Raw genomic sequence first — 18127 nt, 5'->3', positions numbered from 1 at the left:
AGCAATAGCCAAAGGATTGTATATTTAGCTTGTATCTCATTTTGCATTTCCTTATGTATCCAGTGAGCTAACTGCATGGGAGTTGGACCTATTGTTTCTAAATTACACTGGTAATTTTTATCTCCAGTAACTGATAGCAGTGAAGCTGTAATTTCATACCATAGGTGACCCACTGGTCATTCAGAAACCAAAGGTTCATCAAATCCTGCCCCCTGATGTACCCAAATCAGGCTTTTGCTATGTGTCACTGAGCCAGGGTTTTTTTAATGAATCCCACTCCACATACCTACTAAATTTTGGGGTTCCCAAGGCCAGGTTCAGGTTGTGTAATTAATTAGGACTTACAGAACTCAGAAAAGCTGTTATACACACATTATGGTTTATTACAGTGAAAGGATATAAACTAAGATCAGCAAAGGGAAGAGGTGCATAGGGCATGGTCCAGGAGAGTTCCAGATATGAGGTTCTAGTTATCCTCTCCCAATGGGATCGTGTGGGTGGTGCATCCTCCCAGCACCAACGCATGGCAGTATGCATGGAGTACCGCCAACTAGGGAAGCCCACCTAAGCCTTGGTGTCCAGGGATTTTATTAGAGATCAGTCATGTGAACATAGGTGATCACCAGCAAGGCTGACTTCTGTCTCTAGCTCCTCCAGGAGTCAAGCTGATACCACATAGCCCAAGGCCCCCAACATAAATCACTTTGTTAGTGTAGACTATCTGACATGGTCCAAGGCCCTAGGTAAACATATCAAGCAGGAAATTCCACAGGTTTAGAGGTTACATACTACGAATTGGGGGCATGAGCCAAACCTTCCTTTGGACAAGGTTAATTCTTCACTCTGCACACAGTAATTCATTGACCAGTCATACGTCACCACCAATTCTCTCTACACCACTATCACCAGTCAATTCCAATCCAACTGAACACTATCCCATGGAGATCAACTCCAGACAAGCCCTCCTGGCTTTCCTCTTCTTTCCCAAACTTGTCAGGAATTGGAATGCTGAAGTCTGCGAATGTCAGCCTCACCAAAAGAGGAAAGCATGTCTTCTAAGCTCAGTTTTCACATCAGGAAGAAGTTAGTGGACATGGCTTTATAGCACATCCATGGTCATGTGTCCTGGAAAAAAAATAGCGAGAAAAACCCCCCAATACTCCTTAACCATAATCAAGAGGCATTTCAAGAGTCAGCAATCATGGAAGGTAAAAAAAAAAAAAAAAGAAAGGAAAAAAGAAATAGACATTCTGAATATACATAAGGCTTAAGGGACCAAAGCATGTCCCCAACCTCAAAGAATGTGAGTTTACCAAGTCTGGTTCAGCCACATTTCATGAATATCTGAGTTTCCTCTTTAGGAAAAAAAAAATTATCAAAGAATTTAGGAATTTTGGGGGTCAAGAAGATCAAAGAAATAGTCAAATTGAAACAGCACCATGCTCCTTAAGAACAACTGGGAGACTTTGGGAGACTGTGCCTGGAAAACTGCCATAAGGTAGATGAGATCTATGTGACTTAGGGACTTCAATAAGCAAGCCACACCAGTAACCATGTGGCTTGTAAGATCTGGGGAAACCATGCTTTAAAGAGCAGCTTCTTGCTTACATTAATCTCCCATCAGGCACAGAATCCCAGCCCTCGCCCCAGGCCGGTCTGATTGCATTGCCCCTAACCTCAGAATGGCCTGGCTCCCACTGTCTCTGAGTCTCATCCCCAGAGCAAGGCCAATCAGGACCTGCAGCTTCCCAGATGCTTGTTGCCAACGGGGTAGCCAGAGAAAGCAGCCAGCATCAGCGGGCACACACTAAGCTTTAGGCTGCCAGAAAGAGTCAGAAAAAGGATGTGGCCCCAAGAGCTGAGAGAGAGGATGCTATGTGCCTTGATGAAGGAGAGCACACACGTTGGGAGGCAGAATGGACTGTGGGGCACCCATGTCATAAGAAAGAGCCACCCTGCCCAGGCCAGTAAGATCCTTGTTTGCAGGATTCTGCCAGTCCTGCCATAGAGCACACAGGTTCCTTCCAAATGAACCTGAGTAAAAAGATAATAAGCTATTTTCAGTGGCTTTAGTCCCAGTTAAAAAAAAAAAAAAAAAGGCAAGAGACAAGAAGGCCTACTGCAAAAACCCATGGCAGTACCAGCTACTGCGCTAAGTACAAGCTCAGATGAAGACGATGTGGATGTTGTGGACCCTGGGGAATCCTGGACCTTGGGGCGCGTGCTGACCTTGGAGCTGACCCTAGGGAAACAAGATGGATGAAAGTGGAGATTTCCAATATGCAAGGAAAGGCAGCACAAGGAGGAAATCCAGGCCTAGGAAGAGCTTTTAGACTGGAATTCCTAATTCCTGTTATCTACAAGGCTCCCTCCTACCCAGACCGAAGGAGAGGGATGCGTGCGGACTTATGCAACCGTCAAGCGGTCTCTGAGGCCAGAACATCCTTGAGCAGAGGCATCGGCAACCATGAGAGAGGCCGCCACAAAAGTCAGATTCGATGCTCCGTCAGACTGAGTCAGGTTTAGTCTACTTCCACAGTCCTCAGGGGGCTTCTGCACTGAGCCACAAGCTCAGACCCAGGAAACCGGGTTCCTCAGGCCACTTTCCCCAACTGGGTCAGGCTTCCCTTTGGGCGATGGTTTTTCCAGCAAGTTAGGTGGAAATTCTTCCTTATTTCCTGTGCATAGAAATATCTCTAGAAGCAGCGTTTGCACGTACTTGGTCAAAAATCAAATAGCCTTGATATTAGCATCCTTTGAAGAGGATGGTCTCTTTCCCATGAACAAAATATTTTACAGTTTCTTAATATATGTATTTCTTCTAACAGCTGAGTGCTGTCTTCCGTCTGTGCTGTGTTCAGGATAGGAGTTTAGGGTAGCCCAGACTGTAGGCTCAGAGAACAAAAGAGGTGAGCTTTGACTCTTCCTGAGGGCCGTCTTTGGCTTCTCAAAGGTGACCAGGGGTGCAGAGAGAGAGATCAACAGAGGTGGCCCGCATCTACACATCCACACCTACTCCAAGGCACAATTAGTTTAAAATTTCTTTTTTTTCTTATATAAGAACAACTGAAAATACTATATAACTGTCAGCAGCTTCTCTCTGTGAGAGCATAAGACTCATCTAAAGACACAGATAAACCAGACTTTGTCCTGCTTTCTCACCCACCTTTCACTTCCTACAGCTGGGAAGGGGCGTGTGTGGCCAGATTGCAAAGAACGGACGCAACCGGCATCCCCCTTCAGCTTTCAAGATGGGTGAGGAACAAGTCACTTTCCATTTCACACAGTTTGGAGGAGCTGGGGGCGAAAGGGCCTGCTTTCTCCATGGCAGGAGAAAACAGTCCCCTGATGAGGGACAGCAGGCAGCTGTCCCCAAGAGCCCTGGCCATCCTCCTGGAGGCCTGACACCTGCAGCGGGTCCCCTCCTCCACCCTCCCGTCCTCTTAGCACAGAAGGGACCAGAAACACCAGCTCTATGGTGTGAGGTGGGGATCAGACAGGGAGGTGGCCGTGGCAGCTCCTCCCCACCTGGCCAAAAGACAGGTGTCTCTTACTCCATGACCTGTTGAAGATTCTGGAACACCCTTTCCTCTGCCAGCCCAGTGCGAGGGCCACAGGATGTGACTATGTGAGGAGTGACCTGGGCCGGCTGAAGTAAACTCCCCAGGTCTGGGGTGGGGGTTGGAGGAGGGTGAGGCAGGACCCTTTACTCCTCTTCCTCTCCCTGACGAGAGAGAAAGAGTGGGGAGAGCAGGAAAAGGTCTTCTTAGCAAAACCAAGAGTGAGGAGCACATGCCATTGACAGCTTTACAAGGAATCTCAACATACCCACAAGGAGTGCAGGTTACTTTCCAGCACTGCAGTGGGGACCTACTTCAAAGCCGGGAACACATACTTGAAGTCTACTTCTGCACAGCCCCCATCCCCCTGCCGACCTCACCCCCAGCGGGGAGCTGGGACAGGAGCAATGTCTACTGCCATATGGACAGATGAGGTGCTGGGTGAGCACTGAAGGGGTGAGGGAGGGGGTACCCTGTGGTGGGTTCCAGGCTGAGCCGCCCAGTCCTAGAATCAGGCTCAGGTGCTGTGTTGGTGTCTGCCATGTCTGTGGTCTAACTCTGGACATGACAATGAGCAACGAGGTCTCCCGCTGAGCACGGACGTTGGGGGAAAGGAAGCCCTTGCCATGTAGACTCTTCACGTTGGCTGGCTTGATGGCATGACTAGCAGGTCAAAAGGGCCAGTCAGCACTCATGGGTGAGAGTATTCCCCTTGCAGCCACACAGAGTGCCTTGGGGAAGTGAGGCAGAGAGTGAGGAAATGGGTTTGGCTGGCAAAGCCACCTGCTGGTGAATGACAAGGACACCGTGGAGTACGGGGCTCCTTCTTGCAAAGAGCATGTGGTCCTCCATTTGAGCATAAAGACAGCGCCCGCAGGGCACTGTTTTCAGGCTGGGATATCCCTCTCTGGTAGGTGTCCTTGCCCTCCTTACACTGTTCCTTGTGACGTTGTGCAGGCTCTCGTCCCCGGTGCAAACAGTTGTCCTTCGGGATGGGGGAGTCCTCTGTGATCCCCCTGTGCTGATCTGTGTGGGGTTTAGGAACAAGATAGGCCATGGGTATTTGTTACGCCTTTGGTTTTACTTTGAACTCGACAATGAGGTCTCCCCACTGAGTGCGATACCTAGAGGAAGGGAGGCCTCCTTTCACGGAGATTCTTCACATTGGCTGGCTGGACGGCGTCATCGCAGGTCAAAAGGATCCGCCAGCCATCAGTGGTGAAAATGTTCCACTTGCCGCCACACAGAGCACCTTGGGGAAAATGAGGCAGACAGCGAAGAAAAGGTTTGGGCAGCATGAGTGGTAAGAGAGGAAGAAGGAAGGGAAAAGAATGATCAGTCCACGTAAAGGATCGGCATGCCCACGAAACACAACCTCACACACGCACCCATGTGCGCACATACCCCTCCACGACGTATCTCCTTGAGGATATGTGTTGCCATCTCTGAAGCGTTTGCATTGGATTTGCATTTAAGCCCAAGAAAAATGTGTGCCTACTCGTCCAGCCTGGGCATCGCCCTCTCTGGGAAGAGGGGCTCCGTGCCTGCGTTCCTTCTAACCCCACTTGGTGACAATGGGCAGGGTCTTGTCAGTAGGCAGAGTGCCCCCGGGGGAGCTGAGGTGCCATGTTGTGGTCTCTGCACGTTCGCTTAGAATTGTGGAATCTCCGGTTTTATCATCAGTGCCTTAGCCGTAGCTGTGTCTTGCTTCTTGCCACCCCAGTGGGGTGGGAGGGGGCGGTTTGGGGCTCCTATTGGATCCCTACTCAGCCCCATGATGCATAAATTCCTTCCGGCCCTCCTATGGACACTTCATTGCTTAGATTTTCCTTCTAAGATTTTTTGGCTAGCCTCTTGCTCCTCCCTGAGGATAGGGGCTTTTCCCACTGAGTCAGCTCTGAGCCAGGGGAAATGAAGACAAACCCTGTGAATGGGGCCCTTCTAGGGTCGAAGAGTGGCAATTCTCTGGAGACGGGGCTCTGGGGAGCTCCACAACCATTTTCCCTCTCCTGTGGCTGTGAGGCTGGTGGGTTTTCACAGCTACTTTGGTTGTGAGCCTGTCGACTTTCAAGTCACCGTGGAACCAGGGGGAGGATAGCATAGGGCAATTTAAAATGCCTCAAAGCTCACTGTTCTTACTGATATTTAGGCTTTTTTCTCTTTCTTTTTTTTAAAGATTATTTATTTATTTTGAGAAAGAGAGAGAGAGAGAGAGCAAGCAGAGGAGGGGCAGAGAGAGAATCCCAAGCAAGCTCTGCTCAGTGTGGAGCACGTCGTGGGGCTCAATCCCACAACCATGAGATGACCACCCGAGCTGATATCAAGAATCCATCGCTCAACCAACGGAGCCACCCAGGCGCCCCCAGGCTTTTGTCTTGAATAAACATCCCTTTGGCATGCCTGATAATTTTTTTGTTGAAAGCCAGACAGGCTGTATTGGATGATTTGAACTGAGATAAATAGGCCTTTTGTGTGAGGACTTCCATTAATCTGGCGGGGACTTGAGCTGTTTTTAACGTTTGCTGTCACTCTAACTTCCAGAGACTTCAAATTCCTCTAGTGTCCTTGTTGTGGTCATCTCCTTGTGACTTTGGACACTCATAAAATACCCCTGAGTTTGTGACCTGTGGCTCTCTCAGACTTATCCTGATTCCTTGGGGTATGGTGTTACATTGTGGGGAGCAGAGCATTGTGTAATCTTTTGATTGAATCTCTCTCTTATAATGGGCCTGTTTCTAGAGGCTCTGGCCATCACAGGTGCTTCTCCACTGGTATAGCTTTCTTCCCCCCCCCCCCCCACCGTTATTTGTGTAATAAAATTCAACACAAATTTATAATGCTGCTAAGAAATCACGTTTGGCCTGAAATACTACGGAGAAAAGAGAAGCAAAATACTTTCCTGATTTTTGATGGCACAATAAACATCCTTGTTAAAGAAGTGAGTCAGATTATAGGGTATGTTCACATTACGAATACTGTCACAGCAAGAGATTTAGTGTCTTTATTGAAATGAAAGAAAAATTTGGATATGGTACAACTTATGAAATTATTAATATTATGGACATAAAAATGCTAGTGACCAGCTATGTGACAAGGAACAATGGTGGCAGGTGGACACAAGGTTGCAAGGTTTGTAAAATCCGTTATTGCCACCAAAAAAGTACTAGGCCACATGGCTTTGCCAGGCACTGGTGGGGTCCCCAATTCATTCAACTGCAAGGCCCCAATATTGGTATATTTTGCTCCGATCGTAGATATGTTTCCCTTCCTCGGAATTTGGGTTGGGATCTCTCCCCAGAAACAATCCTGAATATGAACATTAGTACACCATATGATTCCCCAAGCCTTCAAACGCCTCAATAAATGGATGTTTGTGTGACATAAGCGTAGCTAAAATGTTATCTGAGAAAGTCAAGAATACAACCAAAGGAAAAGTCCAGAAAACGGAAGGCCCTGGGCTCAGTATTTCAGAGAACAGTCTGGGGAGGTCTCAGCCTGGTCCCAGCCAGGCCCCGCCCCTGGGAGGGTCAGAGGCCACTAGGAAAAGGCCGCTCCTAACTCACTATTTGCGCAGCCCGGGAGGGACTCGGAGCCTGGGCGGTGGCCCCACGCGCAGCGGGACCTGCAGCCAACCACGCCCGGCTACCCGCCTGGGAAGTGTCACCGCATCGCCCGGCCCCAGGACGCCGCGCTTCTGGCACCCAGTGTGGCACCAGTTCGTCCCGAAGCGAGTCGCGACGCCCTCTGCTGGCGGTTGGTGAGCAGCGGAAGACGCGCTGCATCGCGGTTTAGTGGGGGCCGCGCGCCCCCTCGCGGCCATCTCTGGGACTCCCGGAAATTCTCCAGGCCCGATTCCCGCAGACCATTCAGTGGATGGTCCAAGGGACGCTCGGCTACGGAATTGCTTGTTCTCCTTCCAGGGACATGCCTTGGAGCCGTGGTTTGGAAAACAAGAAAACCTTTATGCCTTTGAGATATCTGGAAAGGATCTCTTCTATGTCATGCCATAATGTCAGGATTCAAGTTTCATGAGAAAAAGAGGGGATACCAAATCCAGAAGACACAGGCACCTGTTTCCACCTTGGGAACAATTTTCAACCTGCTGGATAGAGACTAGAGCGCTGCCTGCATTGGACCATTCTGGATAAATTGCTCTCTAGCTTTGTTATAATCAGGAACGACTGGCCCAGAAGGTGGAAGTAGAAAATCTTCAGGTTTGCACCTGTTTAGAATTGTCGAGAGACACTTCCAAGAACTCAGCAGCTATCTGCAGCAGAAGGAATATAGCCAGTTATTTGGCAGTTCGTCAGGGGACACATTGAAGTACGCTTTTCTGTATTTAACAAATCCTGAAGAAAAAAAATCAGAAAATAAAAAAAATTAGAACTCGTAACACTCTTAATTTTATTAAAGTTTGCTAAGCACAAAAAGGCAACTGCCCTTGTTTTTTGGCTTTTTTGTTTTTGTTTCTGTTTTTTTGAGAGAGAGTGTGAGTGGGGGAGAGGCATAGGGAGAGAGAATCTTGAGCAGCCTCCATACTAATGTGAAGCCCAACAAGAGGCTCGATCCCACGACCCTGAGATCATGACCCGAGCTGAAATCAAAAGTTGGACACTCAACTGGCTAAGCTACCCAGGTGCCGCTGTCCTTGTATTTCTGCATCAACTCTAAAATCCCAGAAGCCCAAATTGTGCTCATACATCTTCAGTTTCCACAAGAGAGTTTAGAGAGAACAACATGATCTGTATTTCTTAAATAACTTTATGATTTACATTTACCATTTGCCTTTGCAAATCTTCAGGGAGTATTTGCTATTTTCGCAATCTGAAGTAACTTCTTTATGGAGAACTCCGTTTGGGGTACTACTTTGTTTTTTTGTTGTGTTTTGGTTTTTTGCTTTACATCCAAATTAGTTAGCATATAGTGCAACCTTGATTTCAGGAGTAGATTCCTTAGTGCCCCTTACCCATTTAGCCCATTCCCCCTCCCACAACCCCTCCTGTAACCCTCAGTTTGTTCTCCATATTTAAGAGTCTCTTTTGTTTTGTCCCCCTCCCCGTTTTTTTTTTTTTATTATTTTTGTTTCCCTTCCCTTATGTTCATCTGTTTTGTCTCTTAAAGTCCTCATATGAGTGAAGTCATATGATATTTGTCTTTCTCTGACTAATTTCACTTAGCATAATACCCTCCAGTTCTGTCCATGTAGTTGAAAATGGCAAGATTTCATTCCTTTTGATTGTTGAGTGATACTCCATTGTATATATATACCACATCTTCTTTATCCATTCATCCATTGATGGACATTTGGGCTCTTTCCATACTTTGGCTATTGTTGATAGTGCTGCTATAAACATGGGGGTGCATGTGTCCCTTCGAGACAGCATACCTGTATCCCTTGGATAAATACCTAGTAGTGCAATTCCTGGGTCGTAGGGTAGTTCTATTTTTAGTTTTTTGAGGAACCTCCATACTGTTTTCCAGAGAGGCTGTACCAGCTTGCATTCCCACCAACAATGCAAAAGATATCCTCTTTCTCCGCATCCTCGCCAACATCTGTTGTTACCTGAGTTGTTAATGTTAGCCATTCTGACAGGTGTGAGGTGGTATCTCATTGTGGTTTTGATTTGTATTTCCCTGATGATGAGTGATGCTGACCATTTTTTCATGTGTTGGTTGGACATTTGGATGACTTCTTTGGAGAAGTGTCTATTCATGTCTTTTGCCCATTTCTTCACTGGATTATTTGTTTTTTGGATGTTGAATTTGATAAGTTCTTTATAGATTTTGGATATTAACCCTTTATCCGATATGTTGTTTGCAAATATCTTCTCCCATTCTGTCAGTTGCCTTTTAGTTTTGCTGATTGTTTCCTCGACTGTGCAGAAGCTTTTTATTTTGATGAGGTCCCAGTAGTTCATTTTTGCTTTTGTTTCCCTTGCCTCTGGAGACATATTGAGTAAGAAGTTGCTGCAGCCAAGGTCAAAGAGGTTTTTGCCTGCTTTCTCCTCGAGAATTTTGATGGTTTCCTGTCTTATATTTGGGTCTTTCATCCATTTTGAGTTTTTGTGTATGGTGTAAGAAAGTGGTCCAGGTTCATTTTTTTGCATGTCGCTGTCCAGTTTTCCCAGCACCACTTGCTGAAGAGACTGTCTTTATTCCATTGGATATTCTTTCCTGCTTTGTCAAAGATTAGTTGGCCATATGTTTTGGGGTCCATTTCTGGGTTCTCTGTTCTGTTCCATTGATTTGAGTGTCTGTTCTTGTACCGGTACCATACTGTCTTGATGATTACAGCTTTGTAATACAGCTTGAAATCCAGGATTGTGATGCCTCTTGCTTTGGTTTTCTTTTTCAAGATTGCTTTGGCTATTTGGGGTCTTTTCTGGTTCCATACAAATTTTAGGATTGTTTCATCTGGCTCTGTGAAGAATGCTGGTGTTATTTTGATAGGTGTTGCTGTGAATATGTAGATTGCTTTGGGTAGTATTGACATTTTAACAATATTTGTTCTTCCTATCCAGGAGCATGGAATATTTTTCCATTTTTTGGTGTCTTCTTCAATTTCTTTCTTAGCTTTCTATTGTTTTCAGGGTATAGATTTTTCACCTCTTTGGTTAGATTTATTCCTAGGTATTTTATGGGTTTTGGTGCAATTGTAAATGGGATCGATTCCTTGATTTCTCTTTCTGTTGCTTCGTTGTTGGTGTATAGGAATGTAACTGATTTCTGTGCATTGATTTTATATCCTGCAACTTTGCTGAATTCATGAATCAGTTCTAGCAGCTTTTTGGTGGTATCTTTTGGGTTTCCCATATAGAGTATCATGTCATCTGCAAAGAGTGAAAGTTTGACCTCCTCCTGGCCTGTTTGGATGCTTTTATTTCTTTGTGTTGTCTGATTGCTGAGGCTAAGACTTCCAATACTATTTTGAATAACGGTGGTGAGAGTGGACATACCTGTCTTGTTCCTGGCCTTAGGGGGAAAGCTCTCAGTTGTTCCCCATTGAGGATGATATTAGTGCTGGGTCTTTTGTTTATGATCTCAATGTATGATCCTCCTATCCCTACTTTCTTGAGGGTTTTTTTTAAAGAAAGGATGCTGTATTTTCTCAAATGCTTTCTCTACATCTGTTGAGAGGATCATATGGTTCTTGTCCTTTCTTTCTTTCTTTCTTTCTTTCTTTCTTTCTTTCTTTCTTTCTTCTTTTTTTAGATGTTTTGTTTATTTTTGAGACAGAGAGAGACAGAGTACGAGTGGGGAAGGGGCAGAGAGAGAGGGAATCACAGAATCCGAAGCAGGCTTCAGGCTTTGAGCTGTCAGTACAGAGCCCGACGTGGGGCTTGAACTCATGAACTATGAGATCATGACCTGAGCCAAAGTCGGACACTTAACCAATTGAGCCAACCAGGTGCCCCAGGTTCTTGTCCTTTATTTTATTGATGTGATGAATCACAGTGATTGTTTTTTGGATATTGAACCAGCCCTGCATCCCAGGTATAAATCCCACTTCGTCGTGGTGAGTAATTTTTTTAGCATATTGTTGGATCCGGTTGGCTAATATCTTGTTGAGGATTTTTGCATCCATGTTCATCAGGGAAATTGGTCTATAGTTCTCCTTTTTAGTGGGGTCTTTGTCTGGCTTTGGAATCAAGGCAATGCTGGCTTCATAAAAAGAGTTTGGAAGTTTTCCTTCCATTTCTATTTTTTGGAACAGCTTCAAGAAAATAGGTGTTAACTCTTCCTTAAATGTTTGGTAGAATTCCCCTGGGAAGTCATTTGACCCTGGACTCTTGATTTTTGGGAGATTTTTGATTACTAATTTGATTTCTTTTTTTTTTTTTAATTTTTTTTTAACGTTTATTTATTTTTGAGACAGAGAGAGACAGAGCATGAACGGGGGAGGGGCAGAGAGAGAGGGAGACACAGAATTGGAAACAGGCTCCAGGCTCTGAGCCATCAGCCCAGAGCCTGACGCGGGGCTCGAACTCATGGACCGCGAGATCGTGACCTGAGCCGAAGGCGGATGCTTAACCGACTGAGCCACCCAGGCGCCCCTACTAATTTGATTTCTTTACTTGTTATGGGTCTGTTCAAATTTTCTATTTATTCCTGTTTCAGTTTTGGTAGGGTATATGTTTCTAGGAATTTGTCCATTTCTTCCAGATTGCCCATTTTATTGGTGTATAATTGCTCATAATATTCTCTTATTATTGTTTTTATTTCTGCTGTGTTGATTGTGATCTCTCCTCTTTTATTCTTGATTTTATTTATTTGGGTCCTTTAGTTTTTCTTTTTGATCAAACTGGCTAGCAGTTTATCAATTTTGTTAATTCATTCAAAGAACCATCTTCTGGTTTCATTGATCTGTTCTACTGTTTTCTTGGATTAGATAGCATTAATTTCTGCCCTAATCTTGATTATTTCCTGTCTTCTGCTGGTTTTGGGTTTATTTGCTGTTCTTTTTCCAGTTCTTTAAGGTGTGAGTTAGGTTGTGGATCTGAGACCTTTCTTCCTTCTTTAGGAAGGCCTGGATTGCTATATACTTTCCTCTTATGACTGCCTTTGCTGCGTCCCAGACGTTTTGGGTTGTGGTGTTATCATTTTCATTGGCTTTCATGTACTTTTTAATTTCCTCCTTAACTTCTTGCTTAGCCCATTCATTCTTTAGTAGGATATTCTTCAGTCTCCAAGTATTTGTTACCTTTCCAAATTTTTTCTTGTGGTTGATTTCGAGTTTCATAGTGTTGTGGTCTGAAAATATGCACGGTATGATCTTGATCTTTTTGTACTTGTTGAGGGCTGATTTGTGTCCCAGTATGTGGTCTATTCTGGAGAACGTTCCATGTGCACTGGAGAAGAATGTATATTCCGCTGCTTTAGGAGGAAATGTTCTGAATATATCTGTTAAGTCCATCTGGTCCAGTGTGTCATTCAAAGCCATTGTTTCCTTGTTGATTTTCTGATTAGATGATCTGTCCATTGCTGTAAGTGAGGTGTTGAAGTCTCCTACTATTATGGTATTATTACCAATGAGTTTATGTTTGTGATTAATAGATATGTATTTGGGTGCTCTCACATTTGGAGCATAAATGTTACAATTGTTAGGGGGGTAGACCCCTTAATTATGTTATTTTTTTTTAAATATATGAAATTTATTGTCAAATTGGTTTCCATACAACACCCAGTGCTCATCCCAAAACGTGCCCTCCTCAATACCCATCACCCACCCTCCCCATCCTCCCACCCCCCATCAGCCCTCAGTTTATTCTCAGTTTTTAAGAGTCTCTTATGCTTTGGCTCTCTCCCACTCTAACCTCCTTTTTTTTTCACTTCCCCTCCCCCATGGGTTCCTGTTAAGTTTCTCAGGATCCACATAAGAGTGAACACATACGGTATCTGTCTTTCTCTGTATGGCTTATTTCACTTAGCATCACACTCTCCAGTTCCATCCACGTTGCTACAAAGGTCATATTTCATTCTTTCTCATTGCCACGTAGTACTCCATTGTGTATATAAACCACAATTTCTTTATCCATTCATCAGTTGATGGACATTTAGGCTCTTTCCATAATTTGGCTATTGTTGAGAATGCTGCTATAAACATTGGGGTACAAGTGCCCCTATGCATCAGTACTCCTGTATCCCTTGAGTAAATTCCTAGCAGTGCTACTGCTGGGTCATAGGGTAGGTGTATTTTTAATTTTTTGAAGAACTTCCACACTGTTTTCCAGAGTGGCTGTACCAGTTTGCATTCCCACCAACAGTGCAAGAGGGTTCCTGTTTCTCCACATCCTCTCCAGCATCTATAGTCTCCTGATTTGTTCATTTTGGCCACTCTGACTGGCGTGAGGTGATATCTGAGTGTGGTTTTGATTTGTATCTCCCTGATGAGGAGCGACGTTGAGTATCTTTTCATGTGCCTGTTGGCCATCCGGATGTCTTCTTTAGAGAAGTGTCTATTCATGTTTTCTGCCCATTTCTTCACTGGATTGTTTGTTTTTCAGGTGTGGAGTTTGGTGAGCTCTTTATAGATTTTGGATACTAGCCCTTTGATATGTCATTTGCAAATAGCTTTTCCCATTCCGTTGGTTGCCTTTTAGTTTTGTTGATTGTTTCCTTTGCTGTGCAGAAGCTTTTTATCTTCATGAGGTCCCAATAGTTCATTTTTGCTTTTAATTCCCTTGCCTTTGGAGATGTGTCAAGTAAGAAATTGCTGCAGCTGAGGTCAGAGAGGTCTTTTCCTGCTTTCTCCTCTAGGGTTTTGATGGTTTCCTGTCTCACATTCAGGTCCTTTATCCATTTTGAGTTTATTTTTGTGAATGGTGTGAGAAAGTGGTCTAGTTTCAACCTTCTGCATGTTGCTGTCCAGTTCTCCCAGCACCATTTGTTAAAGAGACTGTCTTTTTTCCATTGGATATTCTTTCCTGCTTTGTCAAAGATTAGTTGGCCCTACTTTTGTGGGTATAGTTCTGGGGTTTCTATTCTATTCCATTGGTCTATGTGTCTGTTTTTGTGTCAATACCATGCTGTCTTGATGATTACAGCTTTGTAGTAGAGGCTAAAGTCTGGGATTGTGATGCTTCCTGCTTTGGTCTTCTTCTTCAAAATTCCTTTGGCTATTCAGGGCCTTTTGTGCTTCCATATGAATTTTAGGGTTGCTTGTTCTAGCTTCGAGAAGAAAGCTGGTGCAATTTTGATTGGGATTGCATTGAATGTGCAGATAGCTTTGGGTAGTATTGACATTTTTTTTAACATTTATTTATTTTTGAGACAGAGAGAGAGCGAGCATGAACAGGGGAAGGTCAGAGAAAGAGGGAGACACAGAATCTGAAACAGGCTCCAGGCTCCGAGCTGTCAGCACAGAGCCTGACGCGGGGCTCGAACCCACGGACCACGAGATCATGACCTGAGCCAAAGTTGGACGCTCAACCGACTGAGCCACCCAGGCGTCCCTTGACATTTTGACAATATTTATTCTTCCAACCCATGAGCACGGAATGTTTTTCCATTTCTTTATATCTTCTTCAATTTACTTCATAAGCTTTCTATAGTTTTCAGCATACAGATCTTTTACATCTTTGGTTAGGTTTATTCCTAGGTATTTTATGATTCTTGGTGCAGTTGTGAATGGGATCAGTTTCTTTATTTGTCTTTCTGTTGCTTCATTATTAGTGTATAAGAATGCAACTGATTTCTGTACATTGATTTTGTCTCCTGCAACTTTGCTGAATTCATGTATCAGTTCTACCAGACTTTTGGTGGAGTCTATTGGGTTTTGCATGTATAAGATCATGTCATCTGCAAAAAGTGAAAGCTTGACTTCATCTTTGCCAATTTTGATGCCTTTGATTTCCTTTTGTTGTCTGATTGCTGATGCTAGCACTTCCAACACTGTTAAACAACAGCGGTGAGAGTGGACATCCCTGTCGTGTTCCTGATCTCAGGCAGTAAACTCTCAGTTTTTCCCCATTGACGATGATGTTAGCTGTGGGCTTTTCATAAATGGCTTTTATAATGTTTAAGTATGTTCCTTCTATCCTGACTTTCTCAAGGGTTTTTATTAAGAAAGGATGCTGGATTTTGTCAAATACTTTTTCTGCATCGACTGACAGGATCATATGGTTCTTATCTTTTCTTTTATCAATGTGATGTATCATGTTGATTAATTTGCGAATGTTGAAGCAGCCCTGCATCCCAGGAATGAATCCCATTTGATCATGGTGAATAATTCTTTTTATATGCTGTTGAATTCGATTTGCTAGTATCTTATTGAGAATTTTTGCATCCATATTCATCAGGGATATTGGCCTGTAGTTCTCTTTTTTTACTGGGTCTCTGTCTGGTTTAGGAATCAAAGTAATACTGGCTTCATAGAATGAGTCTGGAAGTTTTCCTTCCCTTTCTATTTTTTGGAACAGCTTGAGAAGGATAGGTATTATCTCTGCTTTAAATGTCTGGTGGAACTCCCCTGGGAAGCCATCTGGTCCTGGACTCTTATTTGTTGGGAGATTTTTGATAACTGATTCAATTTCTTCACTGGTTATGGGTCTGTTCAAGCTGTCTATTTCCTCCTGATTGAGTTTTGGAAGTGTGTGGGTATTTAGGAATTTGTCTATTTCTTCCAGGTTGTCCAGTTTGTTGGCATATAGTTTTTCATAGTATTCCTTGATAATTGCTTGCGTTTCTGAGGGATTGGTTGTAATAATTCCATTTTCATTCATGATTTTATCTATTTGAGCCATCTCCCTTTTCTTTTTGAGAAGCCTGGCTAGAGGTTTGTCAATTTTGTTTATTTTTTCAAAATACCAACTCTTGGTTTCATTAATCTGTTCTACAGTTTTTTTTAGATTCTATATTGTTTATTTCTGCTCTAATCTTTATTATTTCTCTTCTTCTGCTGGGTTTAGGGTGTCTTTGCTGTTCTGCTTCTATTTCCTTTAGGTGTTCTGTTAGATTTTGTATTTGGGATTTTTCTTATTTCCTGAAATAGGCCTGGATGACAATGTATTTTCCTCTCAGGACTGCCTTTGCTGCATCCCAAAGCATTTGGATTGTTGTATTTTCATTTTCGTTTGTTTCCATATATTTTTTTATTTCTTCTCTAATTGCCTGGTTGACCCATTCATTCTTTATTAGGGTGTTCTTTAACCTCCATGCTTTTGGAGGTTTTCCAGACTTTTTCCTGTGGTTGATTTCAAGCTTCATAGCATTGTGGTCTGAAAGTGTGCATGGTATGATCTCAATTCTTTTATGCTTATGAAGGGCTGTTCTGTGACTCAGTATGTGATCTATCTTGGAGAATGTTCCATGTGCACTCGAGAAGAAAGTATATTCTATTGCTTTGGGATGCAGAGTTCTAAATATATCTGTCAAATCCATCTGATCAAATGTATCATTCAGGGCCTTTGTTTCTTTATTGACCGTGTGTCTAGATGACCTATCCATTGTTGTCAGTGGGGTGTTAAAGTCCCCTGCAATTACCACATTCTTATCAATAAGGTTGCTTATGTTTGTGAGTAATTGTTTTATATATTTGGGGGCTCCCGTATTCAGCGCATAGACATTTATAACTGTTAGCTCTTCCTGATGGATAGACCCTGTAATTATTATATAATGCCCTTCTTCATGCCTTTAATTTAAAGTCTAGTTTGTCTGATATAAGTATGGCTACTCCAGCTCTCTTTTGACTTCTAGTAGCATGATAAATAGTTCTCCATCCCCTCACTTTCAATCTAAAGGTGTCCTCAGGTCTAAAATGAGTCTCTGGTAGACAGCAAATAGATGGGTCTTGTTTTTTTTATCCATTCTGATACCCTATGTCTTTTGGTTGGTACATTTAGTCCATTTACGTTCAGTGTTATTATAGAAAGATATGAGTTTAGAGTCATTTTGATGTCTGTAGGTTTCACGCTTGTAGCATTGTCTCTGGTACTTTGTCTCACAGGATTCCCCTTAGCATCTCTTGTAGGGCTGGTTTAGTGGTGATGAATTCCTTCCGTTTTTGTTTGTTTGGGAAGACCTTTATCTCTCCTTCTATTCTAAATGACAGATTTGCTGGATAAAGGATTCTTGGCTGCATATTTTTTCTGTTCATCACATGAAGATTTCCTGCCATTCCTTTCTGGCCTGCCAAGTTTCAGTAGAGAGATCGGTCACGAGTCTTATAGGTCTCCCTTTATATGTTAGAGCATGTTTATCCCTAGCTGCTTTCAGAATTTTCTCTTTATCCTTGTATTTTGCCAGTTTCACTATGATAGGTCGTGCAGAAGATCGATTCAAGGTACGTCTGAAGGGAGTTCTCTGTGCCTCTTGGATTTCAATGCCTTTTTCCATCCCCAGATCAGGGAAGTTCTCAGCTATTATTTCTTCAAGTACACCTTCAGCACCTTTCCCTCTCTCTTCCTCCTCTGGAATACCAATTATGCGTAGATCATTTCTCTTTAGTGCATCACTTAGTTCTCTAATTTTCCCCTCATACTCCTGGATTTTTTTATCTCTCTTTTTCTCAGCTTCTTCTTTTTCCATAATTTTATCTTCTAGTTCACCTATTCTCTCCTCTGCCTCTTTGATCTGAGCTGTGGTCGCCTCCATTTTATTTTGCAGCTCATTAATAGCATTTTTTAGCTCCTCCTGGCTGTTTTTCAGTCCCTTGATCTCTGTAGCAATAGATTCTCTGCTGTCCTCTATACTTTTTTCAAGCCCAGCAATTAATTTTATGACTATTATTCTAAATTCACTTTCTGTTATATTGTTTAAATCCTTTTTGATCAGTTCGTTAGCTGTCGCTATTTCCTGGAGATTCTTTTGAGGGGAATTCTTCCATTTCGTCATTTTGGATAGTCCCTGGAGTGGTGCGGAACTGCAGGGCACTTCCCCTGTGCTGTCTTGAATAACTTGCGTTGGTGGGCGGGGCCGCAGTCAGACCCTATGTCTGCCCCCAGCCCACCGCTGGGGCCACAGTCAGACTGGTGTGTACTTTCTCTTCCCCTCTCCTAGGGGCGGGATTCACTGTGGGGTGGGGTGGCGTGGCGTGGCTGTCTGGGCTACTTGCACATTGCCAGGCTTGT

At 43.6% G+C, this 18127-nt stretch overlaps 1 long non-coding RNA gene across 3 annotated transcripts; it reads right to left on the bottom strand.

Annotated features, from left to right (window-relative positions):
- Positions 1-362: 362 nt before the first annotated feature.
- On the bottom strand, positions 363-7308 carry LOC122205516. 3 transcript variants are annotated; one of them, XR_006196112.1, is made up of 4 exons: positions 7124-7308; positions 4685-4812; positions 4494-4586; positions 363-1125 (listed from the first exon to the last, which is right to left on the bottom strand). It is a non-coding gene; the product is annotated as an uncharacterized LOC122205516 (long non-coding RNA). The 3 variants fall into 3 exon arrangements; XR_006196114.1 differs by having other exon boundaries at positions 7207-7308; XR_006196113.1 differs by having other exon boundaries at positions 7225-7308.
- Positions 7309-18127: the final 10819 nt, after the last annotated feature.

The sequence above is a fragment of the Panthera leo genome, chromosome D4 (genome assembly GCF_018350215.1).
Source record: "Panthera leo isolate Ple1 chromosome D4, P.leo_Ple1_pat1.1, whole genome shotgun sequence".
Lineage (NCBI taxonomy): Eukaryota > Metazoa > Chordata > Mammalia > Carnivora > Felidae > Panthera > Panthera leo.
The sequence above is the reverse complement of the archived record's forward strand: the minus strand, read 5'-3'. Positions and strand labels throughout refer to the sequence as shown.